Consider the following 19252-nt stretch of genomic DNA (forward strand, 5'->3'; position numbering starts at 1 on the left):
TTCTGGAGAGGCGCAAAGCAAACGGGAGTCATTTGTTTATTCTGTTACACTTACAATTACAATTAATCCATGTGAGGTGGGCAGGATATTATATTCATGTATGCTATTTATACAATTGTGCTCTTTGGGTAACTTTTGTCTGTTATTTTTTTAATTTTTTTTTATTTCCTTTTGTTTTTTCTATCTTTGTTTTTCTCGTTCATTGAAAACTAAATAAAAAAAAATAAAAAAAACTTTATTGTTCACACCCAGGCCTGCCCTTACGAAAATCGAGAGTTCATGGCAAATTTGCCCCAGATTTGCCGCAATTTGCCACTAAAAATTGTCACATGCAAATGAGCTTTGCGGCAAACTTGCGGCAAATTGTCCACTGTTGCCAAAGGTTTACTGGAGGTTCACCACCTCTGGCGAAAAGCTGCAAACTTCTGGCAAACATTTGCAGCGAATCAACAGCTCATTTGCCTGTGAAAATAACGAGCTGCAAATATGCTGCAAGTTTGTGGCTAGATTTGATTTTTTGTAAGGGTGATTACTGCAAGCCCTGTTCAATCAAATCAACACCTAAATATAACTTTTTCAGCAGCATGAAGTTGGCTAAAAGTTCTCACCCAGTAGCACACTATGCCAAGGTCAAAATAAATTCCAGAAATGATGAGGAAAAAGGTGACTGGGATACATCAGTCTGGGAAGGGTTACAAAGTTTCTGGTACTCCAAAGAACCACAGTGAGAGCCATTATCTCCAAATGGAGAAAACTTGGCACAGTAGTGAACCTTCCCAGAAGTGGCCGACCTTCCAAAATTCCTCCAAGAGCACAGCGACGACTCATCCAGGAAGTCACAAAAAAGCCAAAGACAACATCTAAGGAACTGCAGGCTTCTCTCGCATCAATAAAGGTCACTGTTCATGACTCCACTATCAGAAAGACACTGGCCAGAAATGCCATCCATGGAAGAGTGGCGAGGCGAACACCACTGCTAACCCAGAAGAACATTAAGGCTTGTCTGAATTTTGCCAAAACACACCTTGATGATCCTCAAAGCTCTTGGGAGAATGTTCTGTGGACTGATGAGTCGGAAGTGGAACTGTTTGGAAGACAGGGGTCCTGTTACATCTGGCATAAATCAAACACAGAATTCCACAAAAAGAACATCATACCTACAGTCAAGCATGGTGGTGGTAGTGTGATGGTGTGGGGATGCTTTGCTGCTTCAGGGCCAGGGCGACTTGCAATAATTGGGGGAAACATGAATTCTGCAATCTACCAGAAAATCCTAAAGGAGAATGTCCAGTCATCAGTCCATGAGTTGAAGCTTAAGTGCAACTGGATTATACAGCAAGACAATGATCCAAAGCATAGGAGTAAGTCCACCTCTGAATGGCTCAAAAGAGGTAAAATTAAAGTGGCCCCGCCCATGGCCATGCCCCGCCCCCGTTCCTTTCTTCCCGGAAGTGCATGAGGAGCTGACAAGATCATGGGAGGCACCTTTTACTGCCTAGTCCCAGTCTTTCAGCTCCCCCACTCTCGCTACCCTCGATGGCGGAGCGGCACTAAAAGAACTGCACGAGGGTAGTTCTGACATGGGATTGATGCAGGAACTGCGCTCGGCGACCGACCTCACTCTCCGGGCGACGAAGGTCACGGCGCGGTCTCTCGGGCAAGCGATGTCCACCCTGGTGGTCCATGAGAGCCATCTTTGGCTCAACTTGGCTGAGATGCGAGAGGCTAACAAGGCACGGTTCCTTGCCGCCCCATCTCCCAGGTTGACCTATTTGGCGACACCGTCAAGGACTTTGCCCAGCAGTTCTCGGCGGTGAAGCAGCAGATGGAGGCCATACAGCACATCCTTCCCCGGTGTGGCTCAAAACCCCGCACCCTGTCTGCTCGTCGCCAAGGGCGTCCTCCTGCAACTACAATGGCCTGGTGCGCTGGCTACAAAGCACACAGCAGTCTGCCCGTCACACACCGCCAGTTCACGTAACACAGTTCAGCTAGTTGTGGCATTTTGTATAGGGACCCCTAGTGTCACTACATCAACACAACGTCGAGTGAGTGACAGATAGGGAACGTCCAGGTTACTTTCGTAACCTCCTTCCCTGATGGAGGGAACGAGACGTTGTGTCCCTCTTGTCACAACGCTGAACTACCCGCTGAAATAGATGGGACCTGGTCTCAGCTCCTCAGCACAAAACCCGAATGAGTGGTTGCATACCAGCTCCTTTTATACCTGTATGTCCAGGGGATTGGCATGCAAATTCCACTCACCAATTCTCATTGGCCTTTTTTTCAAAAAAGCAGAGGTGTTTGGGGCTCCCAAGAGTGACCCCTAGTGTCACTACATCAACACAACGTCTCGTTCCCTCCATCTGGGAACGGAGGTTACGTAAGTAACCAGGATGTTTTCTTTGGAACAAGTGGCAAAAATGTCTTCAGGCTAAAGAAAGATTTTAATGACTTGGTGCAGATGTGAGACATCACAAGTGATTTACATACATCTCCATTTATAGAAGAAACATAAAATGGAAACACTTCATGCATATGTTTTAAACCAGCTCTCTACACTGGAATATCTGTTATGTTTTATAAAACGCTTCCAGATATTTGGAATGCGATTAATTCTGCAAACAACTGAACTCATTGTGAAATAAAGACAAATACTAAAAGGCAAAATGTAGTGCTGTGTTAATTAAATATATTTTGCATTCTGAAGGCACAACTGTCACGGCTGTCTACAAGCCTGGAGCTTCCCTTATCATCTTATGCTTTTTGTGTGTATGGGAGAAGATTTTTGTAATATAATTTATTTTCTTCTACATAAGTACCTTCCAGAAAGGTGTCTCAGTTAATGCTCCCTCTTTTCTTGCGCTCTCAAAAAATCCACTTGCTGAACATTCTGCTCTTCCCTCTCATCGCATTCCCATTGCATGCGTGTCTGTGTGCAACACTTGTGTCACTTCCAGCTAATCTTCTCGACTCTTTATGACATATACAGAGTGACGGAAATGCAGGATGACAGCTACTGTTATGGCACTGTGGAGTGAGCATCTCTCTCTCAACCTCCATGCTTCTTGCTCTTCTCTGGGCGGTGCTGGAGGGTGCAGGAACAGGTCAGAGGGACGCCCGCAAAACACACACACCATCAGTAAACAGTCGCCAACACCCCCACACCATATGGAGTTAACACACACACACAGAAAGCCCTGAGCTACTTCCTATAAAGGGACATGTGTCTTCTGACAGTGCTTGCAGTGGGACAAAGAAATGCAAGTGACATTTAAAACAAAAACAAAGAGAACGAGAAAGAGAAAGAAAATAAACAGGTGCTGCTAAGGCTAACTGCACACTATAAGACAAAAGGTTGTAACTCTACGGACATTTAAAGATCATCATGTCGTTCTCCAGCCCTTCTCCCAACTATAAAAGTACTGTTTGTTGTTGTGACTTGCTTCTTAATGATTACTTCTACATGGGTGTGTGTATTGCTATATGTACCAGGGTTTTAAAACATCATCACCAGTCTAACATCTGTCCTAAGGGAGTCCGGCTTCACATCTGACTCAAGATGCTACACACACACGCTGAGGCAAGCCCTACACTTCCAAACACACCGCTGCGGTCCACAATGAGCAACTCGTAAGTTGTCGTATCAAAGCTGCTGGTGCATTTCAACAGCATTTCATCACCTGCCTATTTGAGATTGAGTAAGTTCAAGCATGTGTAGCTAGTTGTTAATGGTCACTGGACAGAATTTGTCCTGGCATACCATGCTCTGGCCACTAGGGTAAATGGGAGCTGTAAAAGGAGGTGGAGGTACTGAGAGGAACATCTGATTCATACTGCACACAAAAAGAGGTGGACAAAATGAACGGTATGGTAACAATTATAACTGGGAAGGGGAATCGTAAGGAATTTAATGATTACGGTTCCAATTCTTCTCAGAGATTCAGTCTTTAACAGTTCCATTAACGATTCTTACTTTTGAGGAACAAATATTTGGAAGTAAGAAATTACATTTTTATTGCATGCACTGCCCTCAGCAGACTTTTGCCAAATAATGAGATGATTTCAGATTTCAACAGAGCAGATATAAAAAATTAGTAATAAATATAATACAATTCTTGCAAAAAATGTGTTCACTCATAAGCGTGCTGTATAAGAATAATTTGTTCAGGAACCGGACTACGCTGGATTAGCACTGTGTGTTTCGCACTGTAAATGAAAAAGAACTGGCTCATAAGAGTCATTAATTCAGAAATAGGACTACACTGGGCACGTTGTGTGATCTGCACTGTAGTTTAAAAAGAACAGGCTAATTAGAGTCATTCGTTCAGGAATCAGACTACATTTGGTCACACTTTGTTTTTTGTGCTGTAGATTCAAAAGAACCAGCTCATAAGAGTCATTCGTTCAGGAATCGGATTATATTGATCACACTTTGTGTTTTGCGCTGTAGATTCAAAAGAACCAGCTTATGAGAGTCATTTGTTTTTAATCAGACTACATTGGAAGCACCATTTGTTTCGCGCTGTAGATTCAAAAGAACCGACTCATAAGAGTCATTTGTTCGGGAATCAGACTACATTGATTGCACTTTGTGTTTCGCTGTAGATTCAAAAGAAGCAGCTCATGAGAATAATTTGTTCGGGAATCAGACTACACAGGGTGGGTTGTGTTTTTTATGCTGTAGATTCAAAAGAACCAGTTCATAAGAGTCATTCGTTCTGGAATCAGTCTTCATTGATCACACTGTTTGTTTTGCACTGTAGATTCAAAAGAGCCAGCTCATAAGAGTAATTCATTTGGGAAGCAGACTACACAGAGCACATTGTGTGTTCCATGTTATAGATTCAAAACAACCAATTTATTAGAGTAATTTGTTCGAGAAAAGGACTACAATACATTGGACACGCTCTTTGTTTCGTGCTGTAGATTCGCTAAATTGCACTGCAGGAAAAACTGCAGGAAAAACTGCAATTTATGATGGTGTTCCATCCACATTTTGTTCCAGTGGAAAAATGCATGTTCAAGGACTGTTACCGGAACCAAAAGTCATGAAAATCATCTGGTTTTGGTATTATAAAAATAAAATAAAAATGGAACCTGTTCCAAATAAGAACTGGTTCTAAGTTCCTAACCACGTTCAGCTAATCATTTAGGACTATTGGGCAAATGCCATGTAACATAATTAATATTCATGAGTGACCTGATAATTTTATAGCCTTAGCCGAAATTGCCAGCTTTAAAGTTTTTCATGCAATTTTCTCTAGTCAAGGTGGACAGGTTTTTATCAGTCCATCATGAAACCAATTCGTGTTTACAAATTCTCTGCTGCTACAATTTTTTTTCCAATAATCTGTTCCAATTTTCAAATCGCTGGATTTGCCAAATTTTGAAAGGTTCATGGCATCAAATCTTTTGAAGATATTCAATAGTTTTATTTGATGCGCTACAGTAGGTAGCAAGTACATTTGTTCCGATTTCATATGTACTTGCCCCTAAACGTCATGTAAACTAACTGTAATTAGTCACTTTACAAGCTATTCAGATGGTCTCTTCTCAAAATAAAGTGCAATGTGGACCAGACATCAAGCTGATAGTCATAAATTTGCCTTCACAAGATGAGTTACCTGCCCCAGGCCTTGAGCTCTGTCAGAGTCATCATCTTTCCCTTCCTCAGCTGAACAACCGCCATGACCTTCTGACCCCAGGTGGCAACTGGAGCACCAATCACAGCCCCATCTACACCACAGAAAGGCTGATACAAAAGGATGATGTTTACAAGCATATTTGGGAGAATGTTTGTGTGTACCTGTGATGTCAGAGTAGGCTAGCATATGTCTCTCCATGTCAAGTGCACTGATCTTGTATCCTCCGCTCTTGATGATGTCCACAGATGTACGGCCCATGATCCAGAATACCCCATCTCTGAAGAGCGCCGTGTCCCCTGAAAGAGCATCCAAAGCGGTCACAGAGACCTGCTCCCACTCTGCTGTCCAGTTTAATGGAGGTCTTTGCCTTGATTAATCACTGTCCATATGGGGCTCCAGCACAGAGGTAAACGGTTGTATAATCCACATCCATTCCATACGAGGGTGAGTGAATGATGACAGAATTTTAATTTTGGGGTTAAATATCCCTTTGAAACTGCAAGGGTTTTGTGTGTGTGTTTGGTGTGCTGTTCTCTAATAATAGCCTGTAGTCAAACTAAAGAATTTCTGCTGCATCTTAAAAACCAATTGCACAGAGTTGCACAGCTGGAGACTGTTTAATTACCACACAAACATGCTAGAGTTTTAAGCAAAAGAAGTAGTATTACATCTTGCCCACAGCAGGCAAGTTTCCTCAATGAAAAAGAAATACTGCATCAAAGTGAGAAAATATTTGACATTCACAACCCATTTTGCTTCAATAAAGTGAGGCATTTCTGAGTGAAACATGAATTTGAATGAGAAAAAATGTAGGGCAGGACTTGATTTTATCAGGAATTTATTGGATCATGACCTATGACCTATATTTGACAGGTTACCTGGAAAAAAATTATTTAATTATTAATAATTTTCTTTTTTTATCCAGTAAAATCATCCTTAATTAAGGGATAACGTACAGTCAGCCAGGTTGTTATCACAAAATAAACCCCGACAGGGGGTCAGGACCTTGACATGAGCTTAATACACGGCTATTAACCATATATATAAATACATGGACATAAAATGTTGATTTGCATTGAAATTATGTAATTATGTGAGAAGAAAGAAATCAATAAACAGCCAAAATCAACCTCCGGTTTGCGTCAGAGTTCTGTTGGTGAATATTTTGTGAAAATGACAGTCTCACTCATTATTGGAAGACTACTTGCCAAATAAACAAATAAATGAACATGAAACATTAATTTGATTTGAAATTATATAATTATGTGAGAAGTAATAAATCGCTGAAAAGCTGAAATCCACCTCCAGTTTGCGTCAGAGTTCTGAAGGTGTTTATTTTGTAATTAATGACTGCATGACTGCTTAATATCCAGCGTATTACCGAATAAATGAATAAATGCACATGAAACATTGATTTGATGAAATTATTTTAATAGCTTACTTGTAGAGATCGCACAGTGATCCGAGAAGCAGGAAAGATGGGTCGCAAATACCCGATTGAGCGGTCTGTTTCTTGGAGGTGCAGTTGTTACTGAGAAATATCAGACCACTAGATGGCGCCATTGACCAATCAGAATCAAGTATTCCAGAGAGCTGTGTAATATAACAAGATATATTTAATTGAGAAGCAAAACTACAAAAGATTTCAGGTCTTATTTTCAGAGAAATATAACAAAATTTTGAGAATGGGGCAAGAAAAATAAAGCTAATTAAAGGAATATTCCGGGTTCAATACAAGTAAAGCTCAATCGACAGCATTTGTGGAATAATTTTGATTACCACAATAAAATAATTTAGACCAAGCAAAAATCAAGCTTACAGTGAGGCATTTACAATGGAAGTAAATGGGGCCAATTTTTGGAGTGTTTAAAGGTTGATTTAAACTCACGTCATGAGTAAATGACTCTATCCCTTTAACACGATTGCCAAGCCCCAAACATGGGCTGTGTGAATGCAGCCATTGAGTGTTAGGGCTCAGGTGGGTCGAGGGCATAAAGAGGAAAGGTCAGAGCAGGTGAGTGTAAAAGAGAGGAAGGAAAGAGTGTTGGATGAAGGTGTTGGAAACCAGCAGGGATGATTATTGAGTGCTGAGCCTCAGCTGGGGCAATGAGAAGTTGAGAAATAAGTGTGTGTGTGTGTGTATGTGTGTGTGTGTGTGTGTGTGTGTGAGGCGTGTGAGGGTTAAGGACAATGTGTCATGGGTTATAGTGTATGAGTGTGTGTGTGTGTGTGTGTTAGGGTTAAGCTGGTGGGGCGGGGGCAACAGGAGGCCATGGCTGGTTGATGAGTGAAGCAGTTGATGAGTTCTCAGCCAGCTTACGAAAGCAAGCATCACTATACTGTAACTGTTTTAACAAACCCATAACCCTAAGTATTACAATTCGACAAGTAACTCGTCCTGCAGTTTGTGCTACAGACATGAATGATACCTGAAATCATGTGGCTTGTTGAGGAGAGGTGAGCTTTTACTTTTCTAAGCGATTCGAACTTGACATTGATAAAACATCTGAAACAATTGCATAGTCTATCACTGAAGGAGGGACCCAAGTTATTTCTAGAGACCATAATATCATATCAAGTATTCAAGTACGCATTCAAAAAAATAAAGTAAATAAAACTACTGAAATTATTGGTTTTCAATGATTATAATACTTTTTATTAGTACATTAATACTTTTTAAAGCTATTAAAGTAATCCAGCCAAGAGCAGTGAGTATTTTTCTTGTTTTCTCATTATTGTTGTTTGATTAATGTTAATAACATACTAGACAGTGGCAGTGTTTTGTAAAGCTGTGTTTAGTTATAGCCAATTTTACAACTTTGCTACCATGATGATGTAATGTCAACAAACACTAAAACCCTAAAATTACTGTAAAAATTATAATTTAAACACCTTTACTGCTTAAATACTACATGAGTTTTAACAGAAGAATTAATTTAATTGCTTTTATAAAATTATAAGCTTCACATTTTTGCCTTTAAACCCTCCAAAAATGGGCTCCATTCACTTCCATTGCAAGTTCCTCACTGCAACCTTGATTTTAATTATTTATTTTTTCTCCCCTTTTCTCCCCAATTTGAAATGCCCAATTCCCACTACTTAGTAGGTCCTCATGGTGGCACGGTTACTCACCTCAATCCGGGTGGTGGAGGACAAGTCTCAGTTGCCTCCGCTTCTGAGACAGTCAATCCACGCATCTTATCACATGGCTCGTTGTGCATGACACCACAGAGACTCCGCATGTGGGGGCTCATGCTACTCTCTGCGTTCCACGCACAACTTACCACGCGCCCCACGCGCGCCACTGAGAGCGAGAACCCCTAATCGCGACCACGAGGAGGTTACCCCATGTGATTCTACCCTCCCTAGCGACCGGGCCAATTTGGTTGCTTAGGAGACCTGGCTGGAGTCACTCAGCACACCCTGGATTCGAACTCGTGACTCCAGGGGTGGTAGTCAGCGTCAATACTCGCTGAGCTACCCAGGCCCCCTTGATTTTTGCATTTTTTAAAGAAAAGGAGGGACAAAATTTTTATTTAATTTTGTGTTAATTAACATTATGCCACAAATGCTGTCGATTGAGCTTAACTTGTTTTGAACCCAGAATTTTCCTTTAATTTTGCTTTCATATCAAAATATCATGCTTGCACAGTTTATGTACTTTTTTGTGTGTGAAAATGCTTTTATGCATTTTCTAAGAAAATACAGGATTTCTGTTTTTCCTTGCAAAGAAAAAGAAAGAAAAGAAGTACATCCGATTTACGGAATTAAATGCAATTTTTAAAATAGAAGAAAAACCCTTCTTTTCCAGCTGTACTTTGATGCCTAGATTATTATATACAACGTGTACATAGAAAAAACAACCCCATTTCCCTCCGATATTCAATAAACCTCTAAGATGCACAGCGTATCATCTCTTTCTCTTTGCCGCTCGCCCTCCATCCCACTCTCTCTGTCTCCAGCGAGGAGCGAGGTGTCAATAGAGGGCCCATCTGTTCCCATACATCAGGCTCTTCATTTCAGTTTATTAGCTGGGATAAATCATAAATATTTCATTATACATCACGGGTCACAGGGACGGTGCAATTTATCAGCGCTGCCCTCTCTTGCCGCCTGGCACTGGAGCAATAAGCTTTCCAGTCTATTAAACAAGATTGATACAGTGTGTAAATTTAGATATTGGGAATTTCTTCACAGACCAGTGCTCTGCAGTGATAGGCTGGGGTGTGGAGGGGGTTGAGAGGTGAAGGAGATGGAGAGAGTGAAAGTGGGAGACGAATCAGGGAGGTAGGGAATGTAGCTGGGTGTTAACAGCAGTAAGGGTGTATTTATACTTGCCCGGTTCCTCTTTAAAATAACCCCACCCGCCAAACAGGGTGTCATTTGGTCACAGCGTCGTGGCTCTCTTGTCATGGAAATGGTCCGGGAGAGTGAGAGTGTGTTTGACATGGGTCTGATAAGCGTTTATGAACGTTTTTGTCCTCTCTAGGAATCCATAACCCGTTTTTTCCCCCTTAATCAGTAATTTTGTCTTGCTTCCAGTAAAAGTGTCTAAACATCCTTTAAACAAGATACATTTACTTGAAAAGCAAAATTGTGCAACATATTAAGAATTGTTTACAGAGAATATATTTCTAGTTTAATGTAGGCCAAATTACTTTAAAATACACAGTGTGAAAAAAGAGCCTAAACTCAGTAACCAGAAAGTCTGAAGAAACTGATTCTGAAAGGTGATGCCCACTGTTGTTTAGCGACGTGCCAATAACTGTAACCCTGAAACTGAAGACACAAGAAAGATAATGCTTAAAGTGAAAATAGACACAAACTGCCAAAATGAAATACAAGGGACATTTATTGATTTATTTACTGATTTAATTTTAAATTAATATTATTTGGAAGTTTTTAAAGCATTTCAGAATGCAATGCTAGCATATGACTATTTTATTTAAAAATTAAATAAATATTTATTTAATTTTTAAAAATTGTTTTATTTGACCCTCCTTTTATTTGAGAACTTTTTTAAGTTCCTTTGCATATATATATATATATATATATATATATATATATATATATATATATATATATATATATATTCTTGTTTTAAGCATAAATCAAACAAACAAACAAAACTTTAGTGAGGTTTTTGCTTAAAAAAAACGAAAAAAAAAATGCCAATGGGATAAAAAATAAAATTAAAATGATTAAACATATACAAAAATATATATATAAAATTAAACGTCATGGTTACTTGTGTAACCTCCATTCCCTGATGGAGGGAACGAGACGTTGTGTCGATGTAGTGACACTAGTGGTCACTCTTGGGAGTCCGAGACACCTCTGGTCTTTTATAAAAGGCCAATGAAAATTGGCGAGTGGTATTTGCATGCCACTCCCCTGGACATATGCGTATAAATGAGCTGGTATGCAACCACTCATTCAGGTTTTATGCTGAGGAGCCGTTATAAGGTCCGGCCATTTCAGCAGCAGGTAGTTCAGCGTTGTGGCAGGAGGGACACAACGTCTCGTTCCCTCCATCAGGGAACGGAGGTTACACAAGTAACCATGATGTTCCCTATCTGTCACTCACTCAACATTGTGTCGATGTAGTGACACTAGGGGTCCCTATACGAAACACCACAATCGGCTGAACTGTGTTACGTGAACTGGCGGTGTGTGGTGGGCAGACTACTGTGTGCCACATAGCCAGCACACCAGGTCGACACATAACCTCTCCCAACATAGTCATGAGTGTCGAATGGCCTTTTAGGGACAAGTCGACTACCCAAAAGATAGAGACAGGCTTAACGCAGTCGTGGCCTCTTTTCCCTTTCTCTTTTTCCACACCCTAAAAAAGAAGGGGGATTATCCGACTATGTGGAGAGTCTTCAAGTAGATCCTACTCAACGGAGGAGGAGTTACTACAAACATGGAGACTGGGGCAGAGGGGCTCTGCCCTAGGAAGACGCAGTTTGCCAACAGGGAAACGAACTAGCGGAAGATATATATCGCATGGGGTTAGCCTTACAGGGAACCGCCACATGCGGAGCACCTACCCCAGAACAGGACTCTTAGTTAGCACGTGTACTGGGCCGGCAGCGAGTCTCTCCGAAAACTCGACTGCCACAGGGCTCGGAGGAAGTCAACCAGGGAACAAAGTTTGTGAACACTACTGGGAATTAATGGCGCACGTCTTCAGCTCCAAGGGAGGTGGAAGGCGCTATGTGCAAGCGATACACCCGGCCAGCTATCCCGGGCTTATCCACTTGTGTTGCGTGCCACTACCTGGGACGAAACCGGTTCCACCCGGAGGTTGTAGAACCTTGCAAAGGTGTTGGGTGTTACCCAGCCCGCTGCTCTGCAAATATCTGTTAGAGAGGCACCTCTGGCCAGGGCCCAGGAAGCCGCTACACCTCTGGTAGAATGGGCTCGTAGCCCTACCGGGGGCGGCATGTCCTGGGCGAGATATGCCATAGTTATGGTGTCAACGAGCCAGTGGGCGATCCTCTGCTTAGAGACAGCACTTCCTTTCCGCTGTGCACCAAAGCAGACAAAGAGCTGCTCAGAGATTCTAAAGCTCTGCGTGCGATCCAAATAGATGCGTAAAGCGTGCACCGGACACAGCAACGACAGGATCACGTGAGAGTAACCCGGACCGAACTCTAGGCACGTTTCGCTGACAGAGAACGCTTACAGGTCACCTACCCTCTTGATGGAAGTGAGCGCAGTCAGGAGGGCAGGCTTCAAGGAGAGTGCCTTAAGCTCGGCTGACTGCAAAGGCTCAAAGGGGGCTCTCTGTAGACCCTGAAGAACTACAGAGAGGTCCCATGAGGGAACGAGGCGCAGTTTGGAGGGATTCAGCCTCCTGGCACCTCTTAGGTACCTGATGATCAGGTTGTGCTTCCCTAAGGACTTACCGTCGACTGCGTCAAGGTATGCTGCTATGGCGGCAACGTACACCTTCAAGGTGGAAGGGGACAACCTCCCTTCCAACCTCTCCTGCAGGAAGGAAAGTACTGATCCGACTGCGCATCTCTGGGGGTCTTCGCTTCGGGAAGAACACCACTTAGCGAAGAGTAATCACTTAAAGGCATACAGGCACCTCGTAGAGGGGGCCCTAGCCTGAGTGATCATGTCTAACACCGCGGGTGGTAGACTGCTTAGGTCTTCCGCATCCTGTCCAGGGGCCAGTCATGGAGATTCCAGAGGTCTGGGCGCGGGTGCCAGAGGGTGCCCCGTCCCTGAGAAAGAAGGTCCTTCCTCAGGGGAATTCGCCAGGTGAGGAGCGTGAGGTCCGAGAACCACGTCTGGGTAGGCCAGTAGGGTGCTACCAGGACGACCTGCTCCTCGTCCTCCCTGACCTTGCACAGGGTCTGTGCAAGTAGGCTTACTGGGGGAAATGCATATTTGCGTAGGCCAGCTGTGTGTCAGCGCATCTATGCCGAGGGGAGCCTCGGTGAGGGCGTACCAGAGCGGGCAATGGGAGGATTCTTGGGAGGCGAACAGGTCCACCTGTGCCCGTCCGAATCAACTCCAAATCAGCTGGACCACCTGAGGGTGGAGTCTCCACTCTCCCCTGAGGGTAACCTGCCGTGACAGCGTGTCCACTGTAGTGTTGAGGTTGCCCAGGATGTGAGTGGCTCGCAGTGACTTGAAGTGCTGCTGACTCCAGAGGAGGAGACGGCGGGCGAGTTGTGACATACAACGAGAGCGCAGACCGCCTTGGTGGTTGACATATGCTACCGTTGCCGTGCTGTCTGTCCGAACTAACACATGCTTGCCCTGGATCAACAGCTGGAACCTCCGCAGGGCGAGCAGAATTGTCAACAACTCGAGGCAGTTGATGTGCCAATGCAGTCACGGGCCTGTCCAGAGGCCGGCAGCTGCATGCCCATTGCAAACAGCACCCCAGCCTGTTTTGGAAGACATCTGTCGTGACTACGACGCGCCTGGAGACCAGTTCTAAAGGAACATCTGCTCGTAGAAATGAGAGGTCGGTCCAAGGGCTGAAAAGACGGTGACAGACCGGCGTGATGGCCACGCGATGTGTCCCGTGGCGCCATGCCCATCTCGGGACTCGAGTGTGGAGCCAGTGCTGAAGCGGCCTCATATGCATCGACCCGAGCGGCGTGGCCACCGCCGAGGATGCCATATGCCCCACGAGCCTCTGAAAAAGTTTCAGTGGAACCGCTGTTTTCTGTTTGAACGCCTTCAAACAGGCCAGCACCGACTGGGCGCGCTTGTTCGTAAGGCGCGCCGTCAAGGAGACCGAGTCTAACACCAATCCGAGAAAAGAGATTCTCTGAACTGGGAGGAGCTTGCTCTTTTCCCAGTTGACCCGAAGCCCTAGTCGGCTGAGGTGTGAGAGCACCAGGTCCCTGTGTGTGCACAACATGTCTCGAGAGTGAGCTAGGATTAGCCAGTCGTCGAGATAGTTGAGAATGCGAATGCCCACCTCCCTTAACGGGGCAAGGGCAGCCTCTATGTTCTTCGTAAAGACACGAGGAGACAGGGACAGGCCGAAAGGGAGGACTTTGTACTGATACGCCTGACCCTCGAACGTGAACCGCAGGAAGGGTCTGTCTCGAGGAAGGATCGAGATGTGGAAGTACGCATCCTTCAGTCCCGCGAACCAATCTTGATGCCGGACGCTCGCCAGAATGCGTTTTTGCGTCAACATCTTGAATGGGAGTCTGTGTAAAGCCCGGTTCAGTACTCACAGGTCCAAGATTGGCCGCAACCCACCACCTTTTTTCAGTACGATGAAGTAGGGGCTGTAAAACCCTTTCTTCATCTCGGCTAGAAGGACATGTTCTATCGCGTCCTTCCATAGGAGGGTCTCCGCATGCAGGGTGGCAGCGTTTTCGCCCTTGACCAAGGTGAAGTGAATACCGCTGAACCTGGGCGGGCACCTGGCGAACTGAATCGTGTAGCCGAGTCGGACGGTCCAGATCAGCCATCGCAATGGATTGGAAAGCGCGAGCCACGCGTCCAAGTTCCGCGCGAGGGGGACCAAGGGGACAACATCATCGGACGTACCAGCAGGTGGGGCCTCGCGGCGGAGCCACATCGTGGCTGTTCTGAGTCTAGGGACATCGAAGCACTTACCTGGCTCCTTGTGACCACCCCTGGAACAGCCTGGGATGGGGGAGGAAGAGGCCTGTCCTCGTAATCCGTGGAGACTGCCACATCGGGGGCGGCTGTGTGCCACAGCTGGGTGATCAGGGCCAATCCTGCAAGAAAAAGCCCATGGACGGTAGTCGTGGTGACGACCGAACACACTGGGTATGTGACCCAGGGAGGAAGGAAGCTGCTCTTTTGCTGAACTGTTGGGTACCGCAGCCACTTGGGCATGAGGTGAAATCAAACAAAAAGGCAACAAAAGATTTTCCACCCGGCCCTCCACCGGGGGATGGAGTGGTCTTCTTACCAGCTCCACGTGAGTGGGTTCCCTCGTCCCTGGGTCGCCTGTCTCAGGGGCACTTTGAGGACCTCCGTGGGTTCTTTGGCGCCGGCTGTGAGATGGGTGGCGTAGGCTTCCTGCGGTGGGCTCCACGCCAGGGCTGGGCCGGAGGGGCAGGCTGCGGCAGAGCCGGTGCTGTCACCGCAGGGGGACGCCCTTGGCGACGAGCAGATGGGGTGCGGGATCTTGAGCCGTGCCGGGGCAGGATGTGCCGGATTGCCTCCATCTGCTGCTTCACCGTCGAGAACTGCTGAGCAAAGTCCTCGACGGTGTTGCCGAATAGGCCAGCCTGGGAAATGGGGGCAGCAAGAAACCGTGGCTTGTCGGCCTCACCCATCTCGACCAGGTTGAGCCAAAGGTGGTGCTCCTGGACCACTAGTGTGGCCATCGTCCGCCGTATAGCCCCTAGCCGCCCCGCCATCGAGGGTAGTGAGAGCGGGGGAACTGCGGAATCGGGGCCGGGTAGTAAAAGGTGCCTCCCATGACTTCGTCAGCTCCTCATGCACTTCCAGGAAGAATGGCACTGGAGCGGGACGTGGCTGCTTTGAGTGGCGCCGCGAGCCCAGAAACCAATCATCAAGCCGCGAGGGTTCAGGGGAGAGTGGAGGGTTCCACTCTAACCCGACGCTCTCGGCCGCCCAGGAAAGCCTGTCCATCATTTCGGCATCGGCCTGTGACTGGGCAATCATCCCCGAATGGGGAAGCCCAGCTGAGGCCTCTGCATCCGACTGGACACGCCCGCTCTCCGATGCTGCATTCGAGAGCTCATCATCTTCGCGGGCTCCGAACAAGAAGCCAGACTCGCTGTGAGACGAGCCGGCGAACTCATCCGGAAGCCTGACTGGGGCAGATGAGCGTGCTGGGGAATGGGAGGTCTGCGGAGGGATACCCGGCGGAGACGATCCCATTGGGGTCCCCAAATCGAAAGTCCCCAAATTCATACGAAAGCAAGCCACGACCGCAACGTTGCCATGGTCATGTTCTCGCAGTGAGAACATGAACCATCCACAAACGCTGCCTCCATGTGAGTGGCACCCAGACACGAAAGACAGCGATCATGACCATCCGAAGTTGAGAGATAACGACCGCAACCAGGAATAACACACAATCGGACAGGCATCTTTAAAAAGACGTTCCGTGTGTGTGCTCTTTTAGAGAAATATATACTCTTTTAGAGGGAAAAAGCTCTTTCAGAAAATATACTCTATAGTTTTTCTGCCGAAGCACCCAGGGGCGTTCTCTGCAGTGCACTAGTGCAGAGGAGGGAGAAGCCGCTGAAATGCGCCGTCAGATCCAGCAGAGGTGAATGAACAGTAATATTCAGCTCAATGAGCATGACCGTTCGGCTCCGAAGAGAAAATCTGGACGAGTGGTTGCATACCAGCTCCTTTTATACACGTATGTCCGGGGGAGTGGCATGCAAATACCACTCGCCTATTTTCATTGGCCTTTTATCAAAGACCAGAGGTGTCTTGGGCTCTCAAGAGTGACCCCTAGTGTCCCCTAGTGTCACTACATCGACACAACGTCGAGTGAGTGACAGATAGGGAACATACATTCTCTGTAAACAAGTCATAATATTTTACAGAATTTTGCTTCTCAAGTTCTTACTCAAAACACATTTCAGTCTGTTTGTAAATTTATGCATTTTAGTAATTTTAAGTAATTGTTAACAAATTGTATATATTAGGAATTAAGCACAAAGTGAAGTATTTAAATAAACTATACATTTGTGCTTAATTCATAATAATGTAGATTACTTAAAGATTTCTCATTTCAGTTTAATGGAAATTTGTCACAACTTAAATGTGTAAATATTAAAATAAAATGATAAAAAAATCCTTTTTATTAAGGATGTTTAGACATGAATTAGGCAACTGATTAGGAAAATTATTGTTTTCATTGTTGGAAGCAATTAAAGGTCACAAATATTTTAAAGTTATAGTTTTAAAGCTGACATGAAATTAAAACCTCTTAATACACATTACTGGTCTTATTGTTCATGATTCATCAGAACATGTTATTCCAAAGAAATAAAAATGCTTGTCTACGTAATCTTTTATCAAAACATAACATTGCACCACCTCTGAAATGACTTTCATTTTCGGCTGTCTGACTAGTCCCCAAGGCTTACTTAAGGCTTACGTTTCAACCAACAATTAAATGCTAATTTTGGTATAGAACACCTTCTTTTTACGATCAAGTAAATTCTCAGTGGGTAAAATCAAGTCCTATACAACTTTTTTAAAAATATTCTGTTTCACTCATAAATATGAAACGTCATGGAAATAAAATGGGTTACAAATGCTGTTTCATGTTGACCTGAATCCCTCAGGCCAGTGGTCTTCTTCAATTAAAAGAAAGGATATAGAAGTTTAATGTTAATGTGTAGACATGAACGCAGCAGCAGTAATGGCATCAGTCTACTGCAGTCATGGTGGATGGTGATACGGCCCAGCGGCTTTCCTAATTAAAATGATAAGAAGCTTTATTGTGTGAGTTTTTTTCCCCTCTGTCTGTCTGATGTGTTTAAAGGAACATAGCCATGTTGCATGCTAAACAAGGACGAACATATGATGCAATGAAGAGAAAGCATCCAACAGAAAACTCGTGCGTTCAAAGCAAAGTCATCCTTCACACTACATGCCAGTATTGCAGTATACGTACTGTATATCCTCTCGCTTACGCAAACATATTTGCACACTGAACACCGTTCCCACTGAACACATTTTTCATCTCTCCGCACTGTTATTCAATAGTTTTTCTATATGAACCTCAAACATGGACATCTTTGACCGTTACGCTGTCTCACTGTTTTTTCTCGCAAAAGGAGCATTGCGTTTTTTTAAGACGCCGTTAAGTTAAATATACATGTGACCTGGCACGTATATTACAAATAGATCTACATAATACTCAAGTAGTGTCAAATTTTCAAAGCATTTTCAAGACAATTAGAAAATAATAGAATAGAATATATTTTGTTATCATTTCTTTTTTGTTTAACAAATGATAAAACGATGTTACCATCCTGAAACTTTCAAACACATATTGAGCTACACACAAGAAGCACATATGTATTTTCTCAGGCACTTGTTAAGTCTAAATAGATGTACAACTTCTTAATAATTTCAGTAGTACACTTAAATGGCAACAGCCATATCATACTGTTCATGTGTTACACTTGCAATAGTTTACTTCCATGTTGCTTCTTCGTCAAACAATGTCAAAGGTAAACCAAGTAAATCACTAAAACAACAGCGCCACCTTGAGGAACAGATAGCATGTAAAGTCTGTTTGTGTACACGCATACAGGATACTAATGATTTACTGTTGTTGCCCAGAAAATCAACATGATATAGTACTAATTTGTATCACTATTTATAAATTGTGTCACTAACCACCCTACACTTTTGGTAATTAAGCAATAAACAGGTGGGGGCATAACTCCAAAAACTGGATGAGGTAGAGGAGGTGGAATGAGGTCCCGGGTCACTAATGATCCAAGAATTCCCAATGCGCTCTAAGTCCTTGTGGTGGTGTAGTGACTCGCCTCAATCCGGGTGGCGGAGGACAAATCTCAATTGCCTCCACGTCTGAGACCGTCAATCCACGCATCTTATCACGTGGCTTGTTGAGCGTGTTTCCGCGGAGATATAGCGCGTGTGGAGGCTTCACGCTATTCTCCATGGCATCCACGCACAACTCGCCACGCACTCCACCGAGAGCGAGAACTACATTATAGCGACCACGAGGAGGTTAACCCATGTGACTCTACCCTCCCTAGCAACCGGGCTAATTTGGTTGCTTAGGAGACCTGGCTGGACAAGATGTGCATTTAATGCTTAAGCGCAAGGACGCATTCGGTGTGCATGGCTCCTTGGAAGGCAGCCTGTAGACAGTAGAAAGCAAGGCAGCTAACTAAGTTTTGGAACAGAACTTTAGTTACAGTTATAGTATAGTAGATATTCCCATGCGTGCCAACAAACACACCTTTGACAGCTCCTGGCAACACTTATAAATATAAAATATAAATAGGCTGTTTTGCTGGGAGCTCAGTGTGTAAACAAATATAACACGCACACACTTGCATGGGAGTTTGAAGGGGAGTTGACAGCTCTGGAAAGGGCAGTGTGACAAGGGCCAT

At 44.5% G+C, this 19252-nt stretch overlaps 1 pseudogene; it reads right to left on the reverse strand.

Moving 5' to 3' along the window:
* Positions 1-3721: 3721 nt before the first annotated feature.
* Positions 3722-19252, reverse strand: part of LOC127440225 (malonate--CoA ligase ACSF3, mitochondrial-like) — a 67687-nt pseudogene continuing 52156 nt past the window's right edge.

Source organism: Myxocyprinus asiaticus, chromosome 1 (assembly GCF_019703515.2).
Source record: "Myxocyprinus asiaticus isolate MX2 ecotype Aquarium Trade chromosome 1, UBuf_Myxa_2, whole genome shotgun sequence".
Classification (NCBI taxonomy): Eukaryota; Metazoa; Chordata; class Actinopteri; order Cypriniformes; family Catostomidae; genus Myxocyprinus; species Myxocyprinus asiaticus.